The 25,520-nt window shown below is 36.4% G+C and overlaps 1 protein-coding gene across 2 annotated transcripts in view; it reads left to right on the top strand.

Moving 5' to 3' along the window:
- Positions 1-7,391: 7,391 nt before the first annotated feature.
- The window catches only part of ZBTB20 (zinc finger and BTB domain containing 20), an 814,654-nt gene continuing 796,525 nt past the window's right edge, over positions 7,392-25,520 (top strand). For both annotated transcript variants that reach the window (XM_047725341.1, XM_047725317.1), the window contains exons 1-2: positions 7,392-7,468; positions 9,524-9,618. The gene's annotated coding sequence lies outside the window, so the exon portion shown is untranslated. The remainder of the gene's footprint in view (positions 7,469-9,523; positions 9,619-25,520) is intronic.

The raw sequence follows: 25,520 nt of genomic DNA, 5'->3' as shown, positions 1-25,520 counted from the left end.
GAAGATTGCCCTAGATTATCCAGAAAGCTCAAAATAGTCACAAGGATCTTCCTAGGAGGAAGACAAGAGGGTCAAAGTAAAAACAAGAAGATAATAGAAGTAGAGAGAGATTGGAAAATGCTATGCTGCTGGCTTTGAAGATGGAAGATGGGGCCATGAGCCAAGAAATGCAGATGGCCTCCAGAAATCAGAAAAGGCAAGGAAATGGGATTTCCCCTAGAACCTCCAGAAGGAACAAGGCCTGTGACAACCTTGGTTTTAAGACTGATTCTGGACTTCTGATATCCAGAACTGTAAGATAATAATTTTATATTTTGAAGCCACTAAATTAGTGATAATTTGTTACAAAAGCAATAGTATCTTCCCAATGTATACCATATCTATGGACATTCTTTAACAGCAGCTATGAGGCTAGACCTGAGCAGAAATTTCTTGCTTGAGAGACAAAGGATGGAGTTCAAAGATTGCTAAAATGGGGAACCTCTAAACACCCAGGCTTTCATTTGTGCCCCCAGAAAGGCTCTGCCTATGGAAATCAATCTTCCTCAAAGACATGTTCTTGAAAAAACACTAACACCCACCTGCATCAGTATCAAAGTGATCTGCCTGCCCTCTTGTGCACACTTAACCTCCATAATTGTTCATCACCATACCAGCATTCAGTAAAAAATTATATGACATATTAAAAAAACAGGAATGAATGACTCAAACCAAGAGAAAAACAACAGAAACAGGCCCACAGGTGTGGGAGTTTTACTTAAACAAGTATGTTTTACTAAATAAGTTTAATATGTTTAGAGTAAGAGGAAAAGATGGAGCATTTCGGCATAGACGTGACTCCATCAATAGTAATCAAATGGAAATTCTACAACTGAAAAATATCTGAAATCAAAACTAAAATGTTAAATTTCTGCCTCCAGTCAGGATGTAGAGAGAGTAACAGGCCGTAACTCCCACTTGAACTAGAAAAAAAAATCACATAAATTACAGAACTGTATTTTTTTAAACACCAGAGACTTGTGGATACAAAAAAGAATTGAGGAACTAAAATACCAGAGAGAAAAGAGCTTCTCTTCGGTAAGCTGAATTTGCCAACTACTTTTTCCTGGGAAGTATCTGTTGCATCTGTGCTTATACTGAGAAGAAGGCCTACCACAGACAATGTGACTCTAATAATGTAAAGGGGAAACACGTGGAGCTTTTGACATTTGCGTGGTCAGGAGTGAAGCCTGGATAGCTTCAATAGCTGGGAAGTCCAGTAGAAGGCCACTCAGCTGAACCCAGTCCAAATTACTAACTCATATAATCAGGAACAAATAAAATGGTGTTTGTTTTAAGCCACTAAATTTTAGAATAGTTTGTGACATAGTAATAGATATGGTCCAAAATTCTAAAATGCCCCAGTGTAGGAAGATGATTTAGATGTCTGTAGCTAAAGAAATTAAATTGCAAACACAAGTATATAAACAAATACATAAATAAAATCATCTGTTCTCACAAAGAAATAAATGTGATGCTATCAAAGACACTGGTTCTGGCCACTTAAAAAAGATGAGTGATTAAAAAATAAAATAACACTATGTAAATTAAAAAGTAAATTTGAAAATTAGAAAAAAATTGAATTTGGAAAAGGAATACTTTTCTAAGAAAATTTAAACTATTGAAATAACTCAGGAGGAGGTAGATAGGCATAGTGACCAAAGACTACAGAATTGAGAAAATAGATTCAGATCTATCCATTTAAAAAAAGAGGAATAAAAACCATAAATATGGTAAAAGACATAATTTTCCCAACTAAATCTACAAGGTGAGCCCAATAAAAAAAAATCTCAAAATTAGATAAAAGCTGAACAAGGTTCATCTTACCTATGAACATCAATCTCTGAAGTTTGCAAATTCCAAAATAAAAATGCTAGTAAATTAAATACATACTTTTAAAAACAGTAATAAAATTAAAAAATTTATTTGGAAATGGAAGAATGGTTTACATGAGTAAATCTATCATTGTAATTCAATATATTAACAGAATAAAGGGAAAATAACTATGATTATTTTATACATTTAGAAAAGATATTTGATAAATTTCAATACTCATTCATGATTTTTAAACTATAATACTTTGGAAACTATGAATAAACAGCAACTGCTTTAACAGAACTTTAAGCAAGAAACAGAAAGGCACAACATCAAAAATTCAGAAATAAGACAAAGATGTACCATACCATAACTACTATTCAACATTTTGCTCTCAGTCTGGTCAACAAAATAGAATAAGAAAAAGAAATATGATAGATAACAAACACTGAAAAGACAGAAAAATTAACACTATTATAAGATGATATGAATTCTGACATAAAATCAAGAGAAGTAACTGATAACTGTAAAGTGTTTACTAAGCTGCTTCATATAAACTCAGTATGTAAACACGAGTAATTTTTCTACATATAAGTAATAAAAAATGGTAATGGAAAAAATATCCTTGTTTACAATTGTGGAAAACAACTATAAACTGTTTTCAGTGGTAATGATGAAATTTTGTGTGATCCATGTAAATAAAACTGTAAAATTACCAATGGATATCAACTAAGACTTACAAATATTTTATTGCAAGTGACACAAACCCAATTCAAACCACCTTAACCAATTAAAAGAAAATCATTGACTTGTGATAATTAAGAATGATAAGGATATAGTTGGTCCCAGGCACAACTGGGTCTAAGGACTTAAGGAGATCCCTGGCTTTTTGCTATGCTATACATTTGTTTTTGTTTATCCTGTGCTCATTTTCAAGAGTGTTCCTCCCAGAATCCAGTAATGAGATTCAGACAGAACCATCAATTATAGTGCTCATCTCCCATTTGCAGGTTAATACATAATCTAGCTCCTATTAGGACTGAAATTGATTTTTATATCTTTTTTTTTTAAAGATTTTATTCATTTGAGAGAGGGAGAGAACAAGTGTGCATGAGTGAGGGGGAGGGGCAGAGGGAAAGGAAGAAGCAGAGTCCTCACTGAGCAAGGAGGCTGACTGACATGGAGCTTATTCCCAGGACCCCGAGATCATGACCTGGCCTGAGGGCAGATGCTTAACTGACTGAGTCACCCAGGAGCCCCTGATTTTTATATCTTTTGTAAACCTGAGATTCAGTTTCCTTTATCCCCTATTTTCCTAATACAATTTACCGAATATGTCTCTTTTTCTCCCAGTATCCGTGTTGATGATGTATATTATTATCAAAAGGCTATTTATGCATAAGTATGATTCTGTTTCTGGGTTCTCTTCTGTTTTCATTTGCCCATCCTGGCCAACCCCACATTAGTTAGTAGATTTCTTCTTTTTCACTCCCTCTACTTTCCCTAATATCACAATCTTTGACCAAGTCCATTATATTTTCATTATGTAAATGAAGTTTTGGTGGAAACTTACATGTCTGCTGTGAATTTCCCATTTAAATCAATGGCTTGGGGCAAAAGAGAAAACATGCAAGGAAATGAATTTCTGGGTACAGAAAGTTAGGAAAACACATGCCCCTACAAATCCAGTGAACTAATTATAAAGGGCTTCATGCTTCTACCATGAAGGTGGAGGGTGTCAAGGCAAATTTTAAATAAGCATCCAGGGCCTAAATAACTTCTATCACACTTGGGTTAACTGGACTTACAGAAATCTCCCTTTAGCTGCTTTGGATGGAACTAACATTCATAATTGGCATGTTGTACTAACACATTTTGATGTTTAACTCAACTTTATTTCACTATGAAAGAGTCATTTTTCTTTTAATATTTTTATTGGCTATTATCTGCTCAGGTTAATAGCACAAATATAGAAAAGTAATACTTGTCTTTGAGTCGATGGCAAAAAAATATCAAGTGTATTTCATATATGGTTTTATGTGAGGAAAGGTGCTAAGTTCTTTAACACATTCTTCAAAGACCATTTCAAAATTCACTTCTTCCATTAAGATTTTCCTGATTTCTTAACCCCACTCCTCAAGAGGTAACAGCATTTTTCTTTCTGACTTCCCATAACACTTTATTTATTCCATCATTAAGACTCTTCTTGTTTCTGTTAGTAATATAGTTTTTTTACTGTTTATGTCTAATTAGTGCTCTTTAATTAGACTCTAAGTCCCTTGAGAGCATGATCTAATTTGATTAATTTTTGTATTCAGTATAGTGATAAATTCAGTGTACTGCAAATATTCCCAAATTCTTAAGGATTAGGCATTCTTTCTTCTGTATTCTCATGCATATATCACATATGTTCACAGTATAGTAATTTATTCCTTTACTTCTATCCTAATACACAGTAAACTCTTTGGAGAAAAATGTCAAATCTTGTGTATCTTTAGTTCTAAATTCCTGGAGACTTTAAATCCTCATAAATATACCTGTTATGAGGAAATACCCTTAATATTTCTTGAACGAATGCACGAGTAAATGGCATAGTGAAAAAAGGAAAAGAGACTTGAGTTTGACAACAAGTTCTGCCCCTTGGTGGCATGGATAAAGCATTCAAAGTCTAAGTGCCCTCATTGGTAACCTAGGGAGAATTCACTTACTGCTAGAGTTTGGCTTCTTTTAATGCACTTTGAAACTTCAGGGAATATATACTATTTAAGATCTGTGAAGTCAACAGGTTAGGATACTGAAAGACATTTCTTATAAATTCTTCCCTAAGCAATCATCACTTTTATTTTCATTTTCTATCACTCATGCCTTCATCACCCTTGCATTCTTTGTTACGACATAATTTTTACTGTATCCCTTTTCTCAGATATGCTAATTGCTAAATCTAACTCCAGATTCTCATATCAAGAAAACTGGATATAAATTAGAATACTTCACAAATATTTATAAATTAGGATATTAGAATATTTTACACTGCTTTCCTAATGATTTATTATTACAATCCTAACAAGTCTCATGCCAGTACATCTAATAATACCATTAAACACTTGTTGAAAAGGAGGAGTTTTAAGTAGTACATAGAGGGAGTGGCCATTGTCCCTTGGAAAAGTTAAAGGGATTAGCTATTTAAAAACCTTTCTTACATTTTACTCTATTTTCTTATGTAAAGTTCATTATTCTATATGGGATATTTGTTACAGTTACTTCATCACTTTTCTGCCAAGATTTATATACAAATTCTAAAATATTTTAGCTTCCAGATTTAATAGCAATTTGTACACTTTAGTGGACTTCAGACTTCACACCTGATTCAGTAACTTGATAGATTCTGAGACACTCATATTTTTCTCAAAAGATGGATATAATTGTATTTACAAGGTCAAGGCTTTGTACATTTTTTTTCACCAGGGCCAATTTATTTTGTTTAGATCCTGCCAAAACGTCTAATCAAAGGCAGGCATCTGTGTGCTTCCTTGTAAAATCCTGTTTTAGCAAGAACCCTGCTCGGTCAGTTTAGCAAGGCCCTATCCCAGGCCCCAATCTGATAACTCTTCATATATTAACAGGTTCCACATCCTTCACCATTCTCCAGGTGATGTGTGATCACTCTAGCCTGTCTTCAGCAAGAATCATTTTAGGTTCGTTTAGCCAAAATTCCCACTCACCTCTAATGTTGCCTTGTAGTATTTTCCATACAGTGACCTTCACCTTACTCCTTGGCTGAAATTCTCACTTGCCCATGATGCAGCTGGAGTTCAGGCCAATCTCCTGACCCACCGAAAAATTCTATCATCGTGGTCCTATCTAAACCTATCTCAATGGTCCTGAATAAAGTCGGCTTCACCATCTCTAATTAGTGTCATGAATAACTTTTTCTTTAATGCATGCTCTATGTACCAACAAAGTCTTACATAAAATTCAGATATCTTAACACCAAATGCCTGTTCCATAAAAAATATTGTTTTCTAACTGAAAATACAGTCAATTCTTTGTATGCATGGCATTTTTCATAAAGTCCCTTAATTGTGAAAAATTGTTAGGAGTTCCCTAAAAAGTGCAACTTACTTTCACAGAAAAAAAAAATTTTTCCCCTTTGTATAGCGAAAGGAAATTTTTCTCCCTATGTTACCCCTTTTTAGGAATCCTTCCTGAGCATCTTGCTGGCCTTGAGCCTCATTTTTTTCCCCAATTGGGAAAATTGGACTAACACTTGGTAAGAATTTGGCTCTGGGGAGTGCTATGTTGAGTGACAAATGGACGAGGATGAAGGTTTTATTGAAGCATCTGAACCGCATTTAATTTTCTGTGTTGCTTTATTTGTTCCTTCTAGCCCTCAGGATATTGAATTTTGTGGGCTCCGGTTGTGTCGTTGGTACTTCAGGCGTTTAGTAATAAGAAACATAATGTGTTTTTCCCGTTAGGATAATATCCTCATTTTTATTAAGGGCGGCTTACTACGAACTGTTTTACACTGTTTTTCTAAACCTCCTGAACGGACCAATTTTCCCTTTGAGTCCTGGCATTGCTTCGGCGGCCTCTGCTGACCTCCGGGCTTGGCAACCTGCAGCCTACCCCGCAGGAATCAAGCCTGACCTAGCGTGGCCTTGCGCGCCACCGCCTCGCCAGACCCTCGCTCCCTCTTTCCTTCCACCTCCCTAGATCCAGATTCCATCCTGCTGCCTCAGCTGTCTGTGACAGCGACACCCCCTCCTCCCCTCCGCGGCTCGCCGCGCCAGACAGCGGGTAACCGCCGCCTCCGCTGGGGCATCCCGGCTCCACAGGCCTAGCGCGCTCCAGACACCTGCCTCTCACTGGCCACCGAAGCTGCCCCTCAGCCCACAGCCCCCTCGGCAATTGGCCCCAGGCCGTCTCTCGTCATCCTCGGCCTCGCCGCGAGTCCCGCCTCCGTCGCCGGGTCATTTAAGTTTATCACAAATAAATAAATAAAGGAGGAAATAGAAATGCGTAGAAAGTAAAAGCAGTCGGGAGGGGGCGGGGTGTGGAGGAAAAGGGGAGGAGGAGCGGAGGAGTAGACAACCAAACCTGATCGTGTCGGTGCTGACCAATCATGGTTCACTCCAATCCGGTCTGACGGGCGCTCTCAACCAATAGCCCTCCACCTCTCGGATCACTGAACGACGAGTTACGATTGACCTCTCCAGAGTGGGCGAAGGTGGGCAGAGGTGGGAAGTCTGTCGACCAATCGCCTGTTAACAATTCTCTGAGCGAAGTTTCCGTTCCCCAATGGGTGTTTGAGATAGCGGATTGGGCCTCTTCTAGCCCAATCGAAGGTGGTAGAGATGAGGAAAGAAGCCGATGGGGGCGGGGACGGGGGAGAGGAGGAGGAAGAGTGCATTTTGTTTATGGGCGGCAACCTCACGAGGGGCGTCCCACTCTTATTGGCTCACTGAAGTCAAGAGTGGCATAAGAACAACCCAATAGCGGGAAAAGATAGAGGGTTCGCGGCTTGAGGCACCCAATGTGGGCCTTCTGCTGAAGAAGTAGGGGCGGGGGGAAGTTTAGGAGTTGAGGAAAGAAGATTAAAGAGCGCGAGGAGGTAACCCCAAAAACTCTAATTTGTTGTGGGGCGGGTGGGAGGGAGGGGTGTGTGCGTGCGAGAGGGATGAGGCGTCTGCGAGGCACTGGAGTGGGGGGCGACGGGACGGGAAAGGAGGGGACTGGGGTGGGGTTGAGGGAACGAGTTAGAGTGGCGAGCCCGCGGGCTACCGACTGGCCGAGCGCGCGCGCCCCCGCGCCCCGCCCCGCTCGCACCCCCTCCCCCTGGGCGCCCCTCCTCGCGCCGGGCAGCGGCTAAGGCCTCGCGCGACCCGGCGGGGAGGGAGGGAGTGCGGGAGGGTCCCGGGTCCTTGGAGCGGGCGGGCCGTCCCGCAGCTGGAAACGTGTCTTCTGCCTTCTTTTCTCTACTCCCTGCGCCTGGAGTTGCCGCTTCCAAGAAGAGGAGCTGAGGGGGACTAGCCGGGGCTCAGGAGCTGCTAGAGGCGCCGGCTTGTCTTCCGCCCCCTCCCTCCTCGCCCTCCCCCGCTTGCCGTGGCTCTCGCGGTCTCTGGAGCGTCTTCAGAGAACTGGGGGTGGGGGGGCCGGGAGGTGTCCTGGCCCCAGAGCCGCTGGACGCCCCTCCAGACACCGAAGCTACCGGCCCCCGCCTGCTTCGCTGCTACGACTCTAGAGGAGGGGGCTTGGGAAGGGAAGACACGCCTCTTCTTTCTCTCCTCCTTTGGGCCCCTTTGGAAACATTAGAAAAATGTTTACGCTTTTCGATAGCTGAGATAGAACGGTTGGAAGCTTTTTGAAAGTTTAAAAGAAACGCACTCTCCCACATTGTTTAATGCATTACTGTGTGGCTTTCTGATCCTCTCCACCACCCACCCCACGCTCCCTCCTTCCGCCCCCCCACCCCACCCTCGCACCACTCCCCCCGCAGCTGTTATCCTTTTTAAGGATGCTGAAGAGGCAGGAGGCAGGGATTTTCTAAAAGTTCTATTGATAAACACACTTGCACAAACATATGCTAGGCACACACATAAACTATAAACATTAGCGAAAAACACAATATGGCGTACAGCTACACTACCTACCGCGGTAATCTGCTGATCTCTTAACACTGAACCCGGCTGAATGGGGTCAGTAGCAAGATGACAGTTCTCTAATAAAAATCTCATTGAAACAGGAAGTAATTTGGAAGTCTGTGGGTTAAATAATATCCTCAGAATCAGCATTGGCCTAAGCTAAATTGAACACGTCAACTTTCTAGACGTGTGAAAATTGTCTTCACTACTCTAGCCATTGAAAATACCAAGATGAAGCTCAAGGCGAGAGATTTTCTCTCTGCGTGATCGTGTGTAAGTTTCAGCTAATAAAATTAGCAGAGACTACTCGTTACCCCATGTTTTCAAGCTAGTTCTATCCTAAAGTTACTGTCGTAACTTGTTGCCATCTAAAGTTTTAAAACAAATTGTGACGAACGAACATTTTGTAAAAAAAATTCCATAGCTGTAAACACTACATTTAAATAAGCAGTAACATTAGCAAATTCAGTTAATAAATGGTTTACTTTCTTACCTCTTGCTCCTAATCCCAGATACCATTTGCTGTCACATGGGAATAGTTAAAATATACGCCCCACTGCCCCTCATAGCAGTTTGACCAGTCCAGATTTGGCTACTTTTCTGCATTTCAGCTTTACATGTAGGTATTTCTGTATTTCTAGGAAAAGAAGAAAAACAAAAGCAGTTTACACTGTTTTTTCAAGTCTTTGTTTGCTCTTTTGTTCTCAATCAGAATGTATCAAAGTTGATGCACAAATAGTGCATGGTGATACCACTGTGCCCTCTTGGGAATGGTCTTCCCTCAAAAAAGCTTTTGGAATTGCCCTTGAAGAATTCCTGATGTTACTCATTGTTCAGACCTCAATGTTTAATTCCTAAAATTGTGGTTGTGATATCCATTGAGCTCAATTTTGGAGGGCTTTAGGTTTAAGAATATATGGTGCTCAAGTAAACAGGTGAGAAGAAGAAGAAAAGTGAATTTTCTAGAAATATATTAGCTGCTCAGTGAGTCCAGCAGTTGGGTATTTTTGGTTTTGTGATTTCAGATCTCACAGACCAGTGGAATACAGGCCTTTTGCATATGAAGATCAGGTGACAAGTTTACTGTGCACCAGCCTCCAAAGCAATACGCCCTTTCATGGTGAGGTCCCGATTTTAACAGACTAAAGAAAAAACTTTAAGAAGTTGTCAAATTTTATCCATCTTTGGGAAGAAGTCGTTATGCTTATCTGTCTAGTTCAGTTAAGATGCCAGTATTTTAAGAGTACGACTACAGCAAAAAAAGAGAGAGTTCATGTGTATGTATACTCAGTAGCTACTGAAAGACAATATGAGTTTAGAGAAAAGAAAAACTTCTGTGTGAAAGTTATAATTTTGGGGGTATGTTTAGAACTACTAGATGTGATGCGGTTTACTATGTAGTTAATTCAGAAAGTTTTTGTGACCCACAGGTATCCAACTAATCTTACCATAAATTAATATGAGTTTGACTACTTGGTATTGGAATAAAAATCTAAGGAAAAATCCATTTTAAATGAATTATTTTTATCTTAGTAGTGAAAATCTGAAGAGGGCTTTCTAACCAATTGGACTTCCCCAGAAAAAAAGGCTTGACTGAATAATTAGGTCAATTTAGAAGAGCATTAAAAGATACAACTTACTTACTGTAAAGGATCTAAAATTTATAAGTGAATTACAAATTATCTCAAATATTTTAGAATGAGTGACAAAGAGAGACTTATTTAAAACATTTGGAATACAGAAGTGGAGCTTGATGGGCTCTGCTTTATTCTCTAAAATAATCATGCTTTTCTGAAATGGATGTTTAAATTTATGAAATTGTTCTAGACACTTGGGATGTAACAGTAAACAAGGTATAAAATAACCTGCCTTTGTGGAGTTTATGTTCTAATGTCACATATAGTTTGCATACTTCAGATTGCTAGGAGAAGAGATTTTTGTATGCAGTTTTAAAACCTACCAGTTTTTTCATTTTAGAGAGTACAATTTGAAAGAATTTACAGAAGTTTGAGGAGCAGGGAGTTGTTTACTAATTGCCAGTGATAAGAAAGGAAGAGCTAACTTTACTTGTACCCTTAGTTTTTGTCGTGAAACGTTCTCCATACATTTCAGTAGGTCTTTCTAACTGATAGAGGTTTTATTTTTTTCATAATTTTAAGCATGCCTATGAAATAAATAAAATGTTACTTTATATTAAAAAAAATCTGTGTCTTGGAATTTACTGTAAAATTCCGATGGAGCTTTTTATCTTGTTAGCAAATTGTGGTGAAATATAAGCTAGAATATCTTAATTTTTCAGTAAGAATTTGTTTTAGGAGTATATCTGAAAAATGAACTGCCTAAATCTTTTTTAGTTGTGGTTTTATCAAGAGAAGATGGAAATTTGTTGTAATTAATTTATAGGTGACATTAAAGAGAGAGAGAGAGAGGCCTGCAAAAAATGCTTTGTTATTTAAACCTTTCTTTCAAACTACAAAAGCATTTGATTGGCACTTCTCTGATTTAATAGACCATTTGTAATGCAAGAGGAACGTTACAGAAGATTTTAGCATTACTTTAAGCATTTAGTCTGTAGGTATAAAAATCCTAGGTTTCTAACAGAAGGAAACTTGGTGCTTGGTTAACGGAGTGTATGATTTAACACTGAGTTTGTTGCTTTAAGTAGTGGGTGTCTCACCTTTCCAAAACCTAGTTCATAGTTCTAAAATAGCAAGTTCTGATTTTTCGTTATTTTTCTCTGTCCCAGTGAGTCTTATTTTGTTAGCCAAATCAGTGTTCATTCTTAAGTAGGATAACTTTTTTTTTTTTTTTAAACACACAATTCTCCCACCGCCAGTCCTTCCATCCCCTGCTGTGAAGGGCTTGAATTTCTATACCTACATTAGATCTCTATTTATGCTAATTTGTAGCATAATCACCTCTTCCAGAAAGGGTACGTATTAATGCACTTTAGAGAACAGTCGGTGGTTTCTTCTGGCTATTTGTATACAGACCTGCCAGCATATGAAAGGTATAAATAGGAAGATTTAGGAAGAAAAGCAGAGGCTATACTAATGGAATATATTGTCTTAGATGAAAACTTTTTTTAAACAGCAAAGTGGAAGAATGGTTGCTAGAATGTTAAAAAACGAAGAGCTTTTTCTATTTTTAATGGTTGATTAATGTGTGTTTATCTGTATCTGAGTATACATTTATTTATGAGCATTTTTGAAAAAAGACATATTTCTGTATTGTATAAATAATTTCAGTCCTGCCTCGTGGTCTTTAATATTTTCCCAGGTGTTTTGTTTAACTCACTGTTACCTACCTAAACTTTGCTCCAAGCAACATAGAAACATAAGCTAATTAAATCTTTGTAAATTTTGTAATAATTTTGGATTAAAAGTTACTGGAAGTTTTTTTTGAAGCATGATTAGCAAGCATCCCCTGAAATTAATGAAATCTAAAGTGAAGAGTTCTTAGAATCCTGGATCCACAGGACAGTTGAAAGTTTCAAAAATGGGTGTTCATAGGGCAAAAGACAAATCTTGATATCTGTCAGATTTTTACAAAAATAAGCAATAAAATCAAATGACTATTAATATTCATATTTTTAAGGTAAGTGTAAGTATGTGTACACTGCATTTTAAATAAAAATTTGGGGTGTTATTGGCTAGACACAGTCATTTCTTTGCCAGAGATACTAGGCTGTGTGAAGGCCAACCATCTGTCAAGTGATGGAGACAAAGAAAGGTTTAATATACTAGTCTAAAATTTCTACAAACTTGTTTTGAATTGTATTGTTATTTTGTTTTGGCCTTCGTACTCCGTGTTGAATATGCACTGGGTCAGTCACGCCACTTTGTTTTGTGAACAAACTATTCAAGGTCTAGATAAGGTTATCATTGCAGCTGATGTGATCCAGAGGCATGATAAAATATGTTTTGATTTTGCTTTCATGTGATGATCAAAAACTCACAAGTGGGCCACCCACTAGCAGTTACACAAATGACTTCAAGCACACTTATTTTCACCCACCCATTATGAATTTTGGGTGTCTTAACTCTTTTGCTTTATAAAATCAAGCCTTGTATTTCAAACCCATTCCTGAGCTGTTTGGGGGTGGGGGGGGGGGAGTAGCAACAGGAATCCAGATTGCCTGTTTTAGGTACAATATGGTGTGATGTGAAATTGAAACAGCAGATTGGTGAGAAACTTTAGTTTCAAACAAATATAAACTATTTTGTTTAGTGAAGTCCTACACAAAACAGTAGTCTCTATTGACAGGGCAGTGTTTTTTTTCCATACCTTCTACATCATGAGGTTACTGTGGTTCTTTGGGCCAGTGGTCTATTTCCAAATCATCATTTAGGAAAAAGAAGTCCTAATATTGCTGATTAGAATGATATACTTAGATATAGCAGACTGAGGAATTATTTATAGCAGTGCTAATTATATTAATAAAAATAGCAATATTAATACTGTGAGTGTCAAAATCCATTCTTGACAGTATGAGGTAAACAGAACTATATTCAAACAAAGCAGCCAGCCTGTTTCTACTGTCAGCTCATGAATATGCACTTCAGGAAAAATATACACAATTGGTTTACTGATTTAATCTCTTTTTCAATTACTTTTGACTTTTTAAAAGATGCTCTTTATTTCTAAATTCAGACAATATTAAAAAGATTTAGATTTTTAGTTTTGAAATTCTTAGTACCATTTTCTTACTGTCATTAGTAAGTTTCTAGAGGCTTATATGTGCATAGTTAAGTACTTTCTAATTATCAGAAATTAATTTTCTGTGTACCCCATTTTTAGAACACAGATTACCATTGCACAGGGAAAAGGAAGAACCTTTAACAATTTGTAAAACAAAACAATACAAAACAAAACCCACTACCATACATGCACACGGAACCAATAAATCTCTGGCTTTATTTAGACATTAAAAAATATCCATTTCCATGGTTCTGATTTAAGGAAAAGCATAAATTTTCTTTGTAGTTTTCATTACTTCTCGTCAGTTTTTACAATTTTATGTTATTTAAAACTTATTTTCCTAGTAATACAAAATCATGTAAGTAGAAGTTATTAAATCCAAAGGTTTTCAGCTTGAGGAGACAACATCTAATCTTTTTATTAATCCCTCATCTGTTAGATTTAACTTTTATTTTATTGCACATTGTCAGAAATCTCAGATGTAGAGTTAGGAGAGATTGTTCCAGGCCTAGTGCTGCCACCAGTTGTATCATCTTGGGCCTGTCACATAATCTGAATCTCTGCCCTCTTCATCTTCAGGGTTTCTTCCAGCTTAATAATATCAGTATGTTTCTTTTGACACTTGGATCCTTATTTTAGCTTTAAGTAACATGACTGGAAGTGATATGTTAGGTACTGGGAAAGAGCACATGTAAAATATTTGACTTTGCTTTTACTTTTAGTCCTTGATATAAGTTTCATTTTAGTGATGCTTGCTTTCAAATATGGCATATCTATATATGTATAGATACATAAAAATTAAGTACTTGTAATCTTTGTTTACAACTATAATAAACTTACTATTTTTCATGAATTTTTCCTCAGCTCATTTACACTCGTGAAGCTATGTTGCTAACAGAATTTATAAACAGGATTCCTTGCATTTTATTCCACATAGAGTTGCTTAACTGGAAAAATTGGGTAATAACAGAATGAACTAACTCAGTCATTTTATCATTCTATGAAATTTATAGATAGAGAAATAGATACATTTTTCAAAGAAGAAAGGTGAACTTGGTTTTTGTGTTTCTCTAAGCAAGAAATATACTCTGAGTACTCAGGAGCCATTATAAATTTTTAACTCCTGCATTTGAGTTTTGATCCTACATTATACCCATCCAGAGATAGATTCACATAGAACGGATGGAAAGGAGACGAAGAAAGTTGACTCTTATTTGATGAAGGAAAAGTAGAAAGAATCTGTGTTAGAAAAGACCTAGCAAATATTGTATTGTCATATATAGAAACAAGGCCATACAGAATTCATGTGTACCTGCTTGTAGGTATTTATTTAGTGATAACCTCAAAGTTTTCATTTAAAATTTCACTCTCAGTTTCTTTTTAATTGACTCACATTTCTTTTGCTGGAATGGTAGTGAGAGGCTCAAAAACATCACATACTTTATCTATTCACAAATGGAAACCATAGTCTCGAGAAAGCTCTACAATCCCTGGATCGTTCCTCTTCCCTATACCCACCAGAGCTGTAGATGCTCTGGTACTAGTTATAAATGTTTTATAAATCTCCTCAGAGGCAGAATATATGAAAATTTACCAGTGTAGTAGGTAATGCTAACTATTCTGGCCTACCAAATATCTAGCCAGTAGTGAGAAATGGCAAGAAAATGATTAGATCCACCATAGGGCACAAAAGATGATATGAGTGCTTCAATGCATGCAAATAGAGGAAAAAATATACTAAGGGATATTTAGAAGGGAAGCTGATTTTAGACTATTACTTAGCTGAAACCTGGCACATATATTGAGGAATTAATGTAAACTCTATTCTAAAGGCACTGTGCCAAAAGACTTATTGGTAGGAAACATAGTGAAAATGAAATGAAATACATCTGTCAGGGCGCCTGGGTGGCTCAGTGGGTTAAGCCGCTGCCTTCGGCTCAGGTCATGATCTCAGGGTCCTGGGATCGAGTCCCGCATCGGGCTCTCTGCTCAGCAGGAAGCCTGCTTCCCTCTCTCTCTCCTCTCTCTCTGCCTGCCTCTCCATCTACTTGTGATCTCTCTGTCAAATAAATAAAATCTTTAAAAAAAAAAAAAGAAATACATCTGTCATTGTACTAAAATAATAACAATAACAATGGCAGCCAACATTTATTGAGCGCTTACTCTATACCAGGAATTGGTTATAGCTGCATATTTTCCCATTAATTCCATAATCCTATGAGACATGTACTTTTACTATGGCATTTTTAAAGATAAGCAAGCTGAGACTCAGAAAAGTTAAAGTTTTTCAAAGTCACACAGCTAGTATATAACAGCTGGAGATTCAAACTCAAGTTCAGCCTAAATTCTTAAGCACCACCTCACCATGACTCTATTCTGGGACCATTTTCACTTAGTGCTTGCCCAGATTAGTACTGGTAATTTTATTTCAAGAAAGGCATAGTGGATTTGGAGAAGGCTTCAGAAAAGGGCACAAGGTGAAAGAGCTATAAGTGGGAGGAATGGTTGCTATGGTAGAGTTTGTTTTTAAAATGTAACTCTACAGTCTTAGAATTACAAATGCCGAGAGGGAATTTGTCTAAAGGTTTTACAATGGATGGACTGGGTAGCTGCTGCCTGATTTGATTCTGTGGACAACGGTGGAGCTGGGTAACATGTCAAAGAAGGCTGAGGAAATCATGAGTAGGAGCAAGGCAAAGGAAGCATTAGATACTGGGAAACTTGGAAGGTAGACGTCAAAAAGGAGAACTAGGGGCACCTGGGAGGCTCAGTGGGTTAAGCCTCTGCCTTCGGCTCAGGTCGTGATCTCGGGGTCCTGGGATCGAGCCCCGCATCGGGCTCTCTGCTCAGCGGGGAGCCTGCTTCCCCCTCTCTACCTGCCTGCCTCTCTGCCTACTTATGATCTCTCTCTGTCAAATAAATAAATAAAATCTTTTAAAAAAAAAAAAAAGGAGAACTAAATCTAAGCAGATATTGAGTAACAAGAACCAGGGAATCATACAGAAAAAAAGGTTGAGGCAGAACAGAAACAATATCTTCAAAAGTGGGACAGATTTTGCTGACTTTGGAAGGCCCTTATGTATATTGTTTGTCCCCTTGTTTGTTTCGGAAAGCAGCACCTGGCTTACGTAGGGGCCACCCAGAGTTTAGGATACAAAGGATACAAATTGCTGTGTTTTTGGCACACACAAAAAAACATGGTCATCAGTAATAAAAATTAGGCAGTAAGTTTAGGTCTATCTCAAAGAAATGCAGTTTAGCACAGAAGTCTATGTGGTAAATCTGAGAATAGCTGTCATTTATTGAGTATCTTCTCTGTGCCACTCAATTCTGAAATCACTATTTCCAGGGACATTATTTGTTGCCTGCTGTCCAGTTTTCAAGTATAAGAAAACACCTATTAGCTTTTCTAAGAATGTGAATGATGAAATAACTAATACTGTAATTTCATTTCATTTCATTATGTAACTTAGCTTTTGATCTCCTCCTTTCAACAGTATTGGAGTTTTAAACCAGGCTCCACAAGGCTTAAGGTGGAATAGAGTCTAGACTTCTCTTATGTAACTGTAACTTTTCCTTAATTTGTCACTATACTGAAAGAAAGCTTCAATCTTATTTGATAGGATAAATGCATTTCTGTTAGAGTTATAGGCTCAAACGACCAGCCCCAGTTAAGTTAGCATACATGAGTTTGGATTATATTTAGGATCGTCAACATGAGTTAATGAAAAGGGAACTATAGCAACTTTTAAAGTAAATTTTTGTTACTGCAAATGATTTTAAAGACATTAAACCAATTACAAACAGCTATATATGCCATGCCCTTTGTCTACAAGGTACTAGAGACTTCAAAGGTTTTTAAGAGCTACTACTCATTGTTGAGCTGTATTGTATGAGTTGGACTATGGGAGCGGAGACAAAGAACAATCAAAGTGCTGCACCACTACTTATATGTCTTTACTGTTTCTTATGACAATATCTCTGATCTTTTCCTCAGACTCTTCAGTGCAGTAGGAAATATAGTGCAGTGATCATTTTGCATGTTTTAAATGGTCACCTCACTAAGAACAATATACTGTGAAGGTAGAAAGATAATATTCAGTTTATACATAATACCTTTCCCCTTCAGGTTCATTGTCATGGATACTCTTGTTCTTGTTCTTTTGGCGTCTTTTGGTACCTAGTCTTTTTAACAGCTATGTTGTTTGCATCTGACCTTTGTTTATATATAGGACCCTTAGAGAAATACCTTTGAAAACTCATGCTCTCAATAATCTTTCTTGTTCTAGTAAAGGGTTGAGAACAAGGCAATACTGTATTAAAATGGGTAATTTAAGCTGAAAAACAGTATGGAAAAAAAACAGGATTCCAGGCTCTTCTGATTCAGCTATTCGGCATTATATTCTCAACATTTGTTATAAAGTGAATTTCCAAAGTGTATAAAAACCGAAAATAAATGATTGTTGCTTTTCTATAATTGCATGTTATATATAATACCTCTGTTTCTATTATTTGTGTAATGATGAGTTTTATTATGTAAAAATGGGTATATCTAGTATAAAGTAAATTTCAGTTTAATATTTTATATGCTGTTTAACTCATGACTCAAATTCTTTGATATTCATCACTCAGGAAAGGTAGCACTGAACTGTGCTTTAAGGGCAAGTGCCATGTTTTGTTCCTCTTTAAAGCTCTAGTGCTGAATATAGTACCTGGTACACTGGAGGGATTCATTGTTGACCAGGCTCCTCTGTAGCTGTCTTAGGAAGAGTACTTGGATCCTCGCTTACCAGGCTATCTATTTCCTTATTCTCTGTTGACCGGTTCAAATTTAGCATTGTTAAAATTGTTATTAACTATCACAGGCCTTCTCTGTACTTTAAGACCCAAACATTTTCTACATGCTCATGATCTTTCATTCTTTTAGATACTTAATGAAATTCTGTCATGGAAGAAGTTTCAATATAAAATTATATTTACTGTGATTCAGAAAAGAAATATATCAGATACCACCCATCAATGGTAAAGCAAATCTATTACAATCAATTCAGGATATTGTGTTGAATAGAGTACACAGAATTACATTACCTAGTGATTCAAGGATGAAACCCAAATTTCATATCCTATATGATTCCTATCTGGATAGCAGGACAAATAACTCACAGTATTTTTTGCACTTAGTAGATTGCAATTGAGATTTTGAACATTTTATGTGAGCTTCTTAATTCTTAAAAAAAGTTTGTAAAAGTTCATACAATTAAGGAATAGAGTGTTAGCTTATTTTACCTTATTATCTAAGTTGTTTAGAAGTCTAGTCCAGAGAAACACTTTAATGTTAGGTGATATTATTAGCTCTTCCAGAAAGCAAAAATGGTTATTGGGCTGTGAGCAATATGGAGGATAATGTGAGGTAACCACGATGCAGAATGCATGTTTAATTCCTACATAACACTGACGTGCTTTATCATATTTACAAGACTTGCTAGTTGGATTTTGGGAAACTTACATGGTTGGGTAAAGTCATAATTTGTCTTTCTACTAATGGAAACTACAACACATTGATTTGAAACTGTTTCTAAAACAAAAGATAATTATGTCCTGAAATAATTAAAACTGGGATTGCATTAAAGCTTACTTCAAGTGATTAATAGCTGTGGTATATTTTGGGATTTGTGTCTAAAAGCATAAAGAGAACACATTGTCATTTTTATATATTTAGGAATATGTTTTTTGAGGACAGTATTGGTTCTTGACAATCATTATATAATGAAGTCCTAAACCAACCCAGATCCACATACCTCCCTACCTACAACATTTTTAAAATTAAGGATTCTGAAAACAAGGTGACCTACACATATGGCTATCTTCCCCTTCACTTCCAATTCCTGACTGTCTTTCTGAATACAGTTGCAATGACACCTTGGGCAGAGACACTGCTTTGAAACTTCTACTTTCACTTGGGCAAACAACTAGAGAACAGTACTAGAATTCAGAGATAAAGATCAGAAAACAGTAGACATTGAGAAGAAGAGCTTGGGCTTCAGGGATGTGTGAACCACTGGGGGAAAAATACCAGTATTTGTCATTTAAGTATCTAAATCTCCCCCACTGACAAATAAGCCAAAGTTTCTAAACGTGCTGGCTGAATTTTCCTGTCCCTGAGACTGAAAAGAAATAGATAGGACAAAAAAGATCTTCTTCCTTATGCCTCCGCAGGGAACCAACAGATTCTACCTTTGCATTTCACCAAATGTTTCTGCCATTGAGGATGCTTCAGTAACCAGAACTGAGCTCCAGTGAGCTATCAGTGAAAAATAACTATCCATTTAAGGGGACCTACTAGTGAGGGAGATAGGAAGATCAGGTAGGAAAATGAGAGTACATACTCCAAGCAGCAGGTGCTGTTGGCAAAAATAAGTACAACCTGAATTTGGGGAAAAGAAAATTTAAGGAAACTCAAATTCAGAACAAAAAAGAATTTCAGATATTAATAAAAAACATATCTCAATTGAACAACCCAGTGGAAAAACTGAAGGAGAACATGTTTGCTGTTGAAACATGAATCAAAGGGGTGCCTGGGTTGCTCAGTGGGTTAAAGCCTCTGCCTTTGCCTTAGGTCATGATCCCAGGGTCCTGGGATCAAGCCCCGCATCGGGCTCTCTGCTCAGTGGGAGCCTGCTTCCCCCCTCTCTCTCTCTGCCTGCCTTTCTGCCTACTTGTGATCTCTCTCTGTCAAATAAATAAATAAAATCTTTAAAAAAAAAAAGCATGAAACAGTGAACTCAAAGACCAAATGCAAGAAATATATCAAAGCATAGAACAGAGGTAAAACATGATGAAAATCCTGAATTAAGAGGGTGAGTCTTTGAGGTCAGATGAGAAGTCAAAACATGTGAATAATAGGAACTATAGAGGGAGAGAAGAATAGATGGAGGAGAGGTAAATTAAATGATAGAAGAAAATTTCTCTGAGATTAAGATCAGAGTCTGGATTGAAAGGATTTACTAATTTGTGGTCTTGACTGAAAGAAAATACACATATAGTGATATCCTGATAAAAGCTCTGAACTCTTAACAACAAATTGAACTATCTTACAATCTCCCAAGAGAATAAGTTTCTATAAAGGGGGAAAATATCAAAGTATCATAGAACTTCTTATCTGCAACATAGTGAGTTAGAAGATAGTGCAATGACATCTACAAACTACAAAAGAAAAATGACTGCAATCCAAGAATCAACACCCCCCAAAATTACCAGTTGCTAGTGAAGGTGAAAGGAATACATTTAGGGATAATCAAGAATTCAGAACATAAAATTACTATATCCCCATCTGAAAAAATGCCTCAGATGGATTATAAGCAAACAACAAATGAACCAGAGCAAAGACTTCAAGATGAAGAAGAAAGGAATATAGTGGTGAATAATAAGCATTTTAGTGTGTGTGTGTGTGTGTGTGTGTGTGTGTGTGTGTGTGTGTAATTTCATTTAAGAGAGAAAGCTGGGGCACCTGACTGGGTCAGTTAATGCATGTGACTCCTGATCTCGGGGTCATGAGTCCAACCCCATGTCAGGCATAGAGATTACTTAAGTTAAAAATAAATAAAAACTATTTTAAAAAGTGATTAAGATAGATAACTAGTAATAAATATGTAAAAACATAATTTCAGACTTTCAAAATAAAAATACCAAATTTCTGTAAAGAAACTTTTTAAAGTACTAAACTGTCTGATGAAAACTTAGTTGGGAGTGCCTAGGTGGCTCAGTTGGTTAAGTGTCTGCCTTAGGCTTAGGGTCCTGGGTTGGAGTTCTTCATCAGGCTCCTTGCTTAGTCGGGAGCCTGCTTTTGCCTCTCCCTCTGCTCCTCCCCCTACTTCTTCCCCAACCCAAACTTGTGCGCTCTCTCTCTCTCTCTTTCTAAGTAAATAGAATCTTAGGGAAAAAAAAAAAAAGAAGAAAGAAAAGAAAAGAAAACAAACAAACAAAAACCCAACTGAGTTGATGGAGGGGATGGGTAGAAGGAAAATAAAAGAGGAGGAAAATGAGTAGTGGAGATGAGAGACAGAAGGATGAGAAGTGGGAGGAAGGTGAATGTATCATAAAGATCTCATCTATTTAGGGGGAAAGGAAAAGGGGATAGAATCTCATGATGGGGGAAAAAGTGTTCATTAGAGCAGAAAAGGGAGGTAAAGAAGGGAATACAATAGTGTACCCTAGAGAACCTCAGTATTAGCAAGGAGAAAATAGGATGCAGACCCACTTGATAAAAAAAATATGAAAAAGGTAACAAGGAAACAAGAATATAAAATATGAAAATACAAGTAATTAGAAGAGATAAAAACAAATGCATCATTTATTATATTTAATGTGGATGGACAAAATACTCCCATTAAAGACAGATGTCAGAATGAGTTTAAAAACATGAACCACTCAAATTATATTACAGGAGTAACACCTAGACAAAGTTAAAGAGAAAGCTTTGTAAAATGGTGGGCATAAAAGACATCACGCCAATGCAAACAAAAGGAAAATAGAAAAAAAAGTGACAGCATTGATACTAAAGAGATACTGTACCGATAAAAGGCACAGTTTATGAAGAAAATAACCACATAAGTCTGTATTTGGCAAGTTTATTTATAGTAAGTAAGTACATAAAGCAAAAACTACTGGAAAGGTGCAGATGGTTCTGTTAAACACAAATAATGACTAAGAGAAATGGAATATAACTCATAAAAATAATATATATGTAAAATCTGATGTTCTTTATATATTTCTTTTGACTATCTCTGTGTTTAGGTACCAAGAAGACTATAAATTTTAGAAAGATTTTATAAGCACGTTTTCTGATTATAAGCTAGTGCAAGTAGATTTTAATTTAAAAGGTAACAAACATTATTAACTATTTAGAAATTAAAGAAAATACTCCTGCATAACCCTTGGTTAAAAAGGAAGTAACTTGAAAAACAATGAAAAGGAGACTATTTTATGTCAAAACCTATGGAAAATAGCTAAAGAGGTTGTCAGAAGAGAATTGATAGCCTTATATGCCTTCATTATTAAGAAAGAACATAAAGAGCAATCTATTAGCTGTAAGAAATTGGAATAAAGAATAAAAAGAAGGGGGGGGAAAGAAGTGGGAATTAATTTTTAAAAGATGAAATTAATGAAATGGAAAACAAAATCAATCTAAAAACTGGTTCTTTGGGGGCACCTGGGTGGCTCAGTGGGTTAAGCCTTCAGCTCAGGTCATGGTCTCAGGGTCCTGGGATCGAGTCCCACATCGGGCTTTCTGCTTAGCGGGGAGCCTGCTTCCTCCTCTCTCTGCCTGCTTCTCTGCCTACTTGTGATCTCTGTCTGTCAAATAAATAAATAAAATCTTAAAAAAAAAAACACTTGTTCTTTGGAAAGACAAATATAATACATGAAGATAAAAAAACAAAAAAGAAAACAGGTCCAGCAATTCTGTGAAGTGGAAGAGAATTGAAAGCATATGTTCACATAAAATTTGTGTTCACATAAAGCAAATCTTCAGAACAGCATTATTCATAGTAGCTAAAAAGTAGAAGCAACCCAGATGTCCATCAACTGATGTCTGTATGGATAAACAAAAATGTAGTGTGTCCATATGATAGAATATTACTCAGCTATAAAGAAGAACGAGATACTGATACATGCTACAGCATGGCTGAACTTTGAAAATATTATGCTAACTGGGAGAATCTGGATATAAAAGGCCACATATTGCATGATTCCACTTAGATGAAATGTCCAAAGTAGGCAAATCCATAGCAACAGAAAATAGATTAGTTGCCAGGGCCTGGGGGAAGGCAGGATGGGGAATGACTGTTTAATTGGTATAGGATTTCTTTGTAGTGATGAAATATTCTGGAATCAGATAGTTGGTGACATTTATACAACCTTGTGAATGTAGTGAAAGCAACCAAATTATACACTCTAACATAGTTAAAATGGTGAAGTTTGTGTTATGTACTTTTTATCTCAATGATAATAAAGTTTATTAGAAAAGAGAATAGCAAACTAGATACTAATTGGGAATGAGAAGATAAACTGAATATGAAAAGCATTTTAAATCAAATCTAAATGCAACTGTCTGGCAGTAAATTGAAACCTGTAAGAAATGGAACATCTTTTATTCAAATGCAAATTATAAAATTGATCTAAGAAGAAGTAGAAAAACAGATACCTATTCTACAGAAGTAGAAAACAGATACAGTGTAGAAGAGATTAGAAAGATGACCAAATGTGATCACTTAAAGGAATAAATAATTTTGATGTAATTTAAATTATTCTAGGTCCTTGAAAAATATTGAAACCTCTCCTAATTTTATTTAAAAGCTAACTGATAAGGATTGTACAGAAATAAATTATAGTCCAATCTCACTTATGAAATAAATGCAAAATTTCTGTATAAAATACTAGCAAATAATGTCAGCAATGGATAAGAAGAATAATATAGCAGGACCTAAAGTTTTGTGTGTGTGTGTTTTAAGTAAGAATTCAAGCATGATTTAATAATAGGAAATATATCAGCATAGTTAATTATATCACCGAAGAGAAATACATTATTTTTAATAGAATTGCTTGAATATAATAAAGTGTTTTCATTTACACCCAACAGAAAATATAATCCAAAACGGTTAAATCCTAAAAATATTTCAATTAACATCAGAAACTAGATAAGGAACCATTTATCACAGTTATTTAACACCAATGAGGAGGCTTAGCAGATGTAGTAGGCAAATGATATGGGTAACGCTAACAGTTGTAGAGAAGAGCTTACCGTGTCTTTTTGACTGATCTTTCAACTTAAAAAATTCTAGAACTCTTAAAAATATAAGGAGTTACTGAGGTTAATTGAAGGGCATTTGGATGGAAGATAATTGAATGAAATCAATAGGTTTTCTCTGGAAGTAATAGGCATCTAGGGAACTTTTTTCCCAATAGGAAAAAAATATTTCATTTCCCATAGAACAAAAGTTACCAAATACTTATTAATAAAATTATGAAAATTGTATATGACCTATATGAAAAAAGGGTAACATCTTGTTTAAAGACAAGATCTGATTATGCACAGATTACATTTTTGTATGGCACAATAGCAAAAGGCTAATTTTTCCAGTTACCTTTTATGTTTATATATAAATATATATATTAAGCAATTACAATTCGATTCTCAATGAAGGTGTTTTAAATTAAAAATCTTTTTTCAAAATTATATGGAAGATTAGTACTAGCAAAAAAGCAAGAAAATTTGAAAAAGAATGGTGAGATGCTAGAACATACTAGAACATATTACAAAGCCAGTTAACCAAAACCATGTGATAATGGCATAGGAATTGACAAATAGATCATTGACAGATTAGAGGATCCTAAAACAGATGACAATTTAGTTGGAAAATAATGAATCATTTAGTTAATGGGATTGGCATAACAGGAGATCTTTATGGAAAACAGTGAAAGTGTATTTCCATTTTGCACATTAACATAACAAATAATTTATGATGAAAGGCTTAAATGAAAACAAACAAAAAACTTGCCAAAAAATCTAGGAAACTATTTAGAAAAGAAAATCTTTTTTTTTTTTTTTAAGTGGACTCCACACCCAGCATGGGGCTTGAACTCATGACCCTGAGATCAAGACCTGAACTGAGGGGCACCTGGGAGACTCATTCACCTGAAAGCAGTTGCCTTCCTCTCAGGTCTTGATCCTAGGGTTCTGGGGCTCCCTGCTCAGCCGGGAGTCTGCTTCTCCCTCTCTCTCTGCCCCTCCTTCTTAACTCATGCTCTGTCTGTGGCTTTCTCTCTCTCTCAAATAAAAAAATAGAATCTTAAAACAAAAACAAAAACCTGTGCTGCAATCAATAGCCAGATGCTTAATCAACTGAGCCACCCAGGCTTCCCTAAAATCTTTTTAACGAGAGTGAAAACTGAGTTTAAAAGTTAACAACTTAATTACATAAAAATAAAAACCTTTTATATAAAAATAACAGGAATTGTTAGGAAAATGTAGATTTGGAAAAGTATCTGTAATGTATGTTAACATGAAAGGTTAGTAACAAAGATTTCTTTGATACTGTTAAGAAAAAGGTTATGAAACAATCCAATGTAAGAAGAAAAGACAATTCACAGAAAAGCAAATTCTTTTGGTTAACATACGAGAAGATGCTCAATTTCATTAGGAATTAGAGAAATTCAGATTTAAGGAATAGTGAGGTAATGTGTCTTAGCATTTAAAATTTGTGTTAGTCTGATGAGTTTAATGTTTACTGCCAGTAGAGATATGTGGAAGGCGACTCTCATTTG

The sequence above is a fragment of the Lutra lutra genome, chromosome 1 (assembly GCF_902655055.1).
Source record: "Lutra lutra chromosome 1, mLutLut1.2, whole genome shotgun sequence".
Taxonomy (NCBI): Eukaryota; Metazoa; Chordata; class Mammalia; order Carnivora; family Mustelidae; genus Lutra; species Lutra lutra.
Note: the sequence above shows the minus strand (reverse complement) of the source record. Positions and strands in the feature narration are given on the sequence as shown.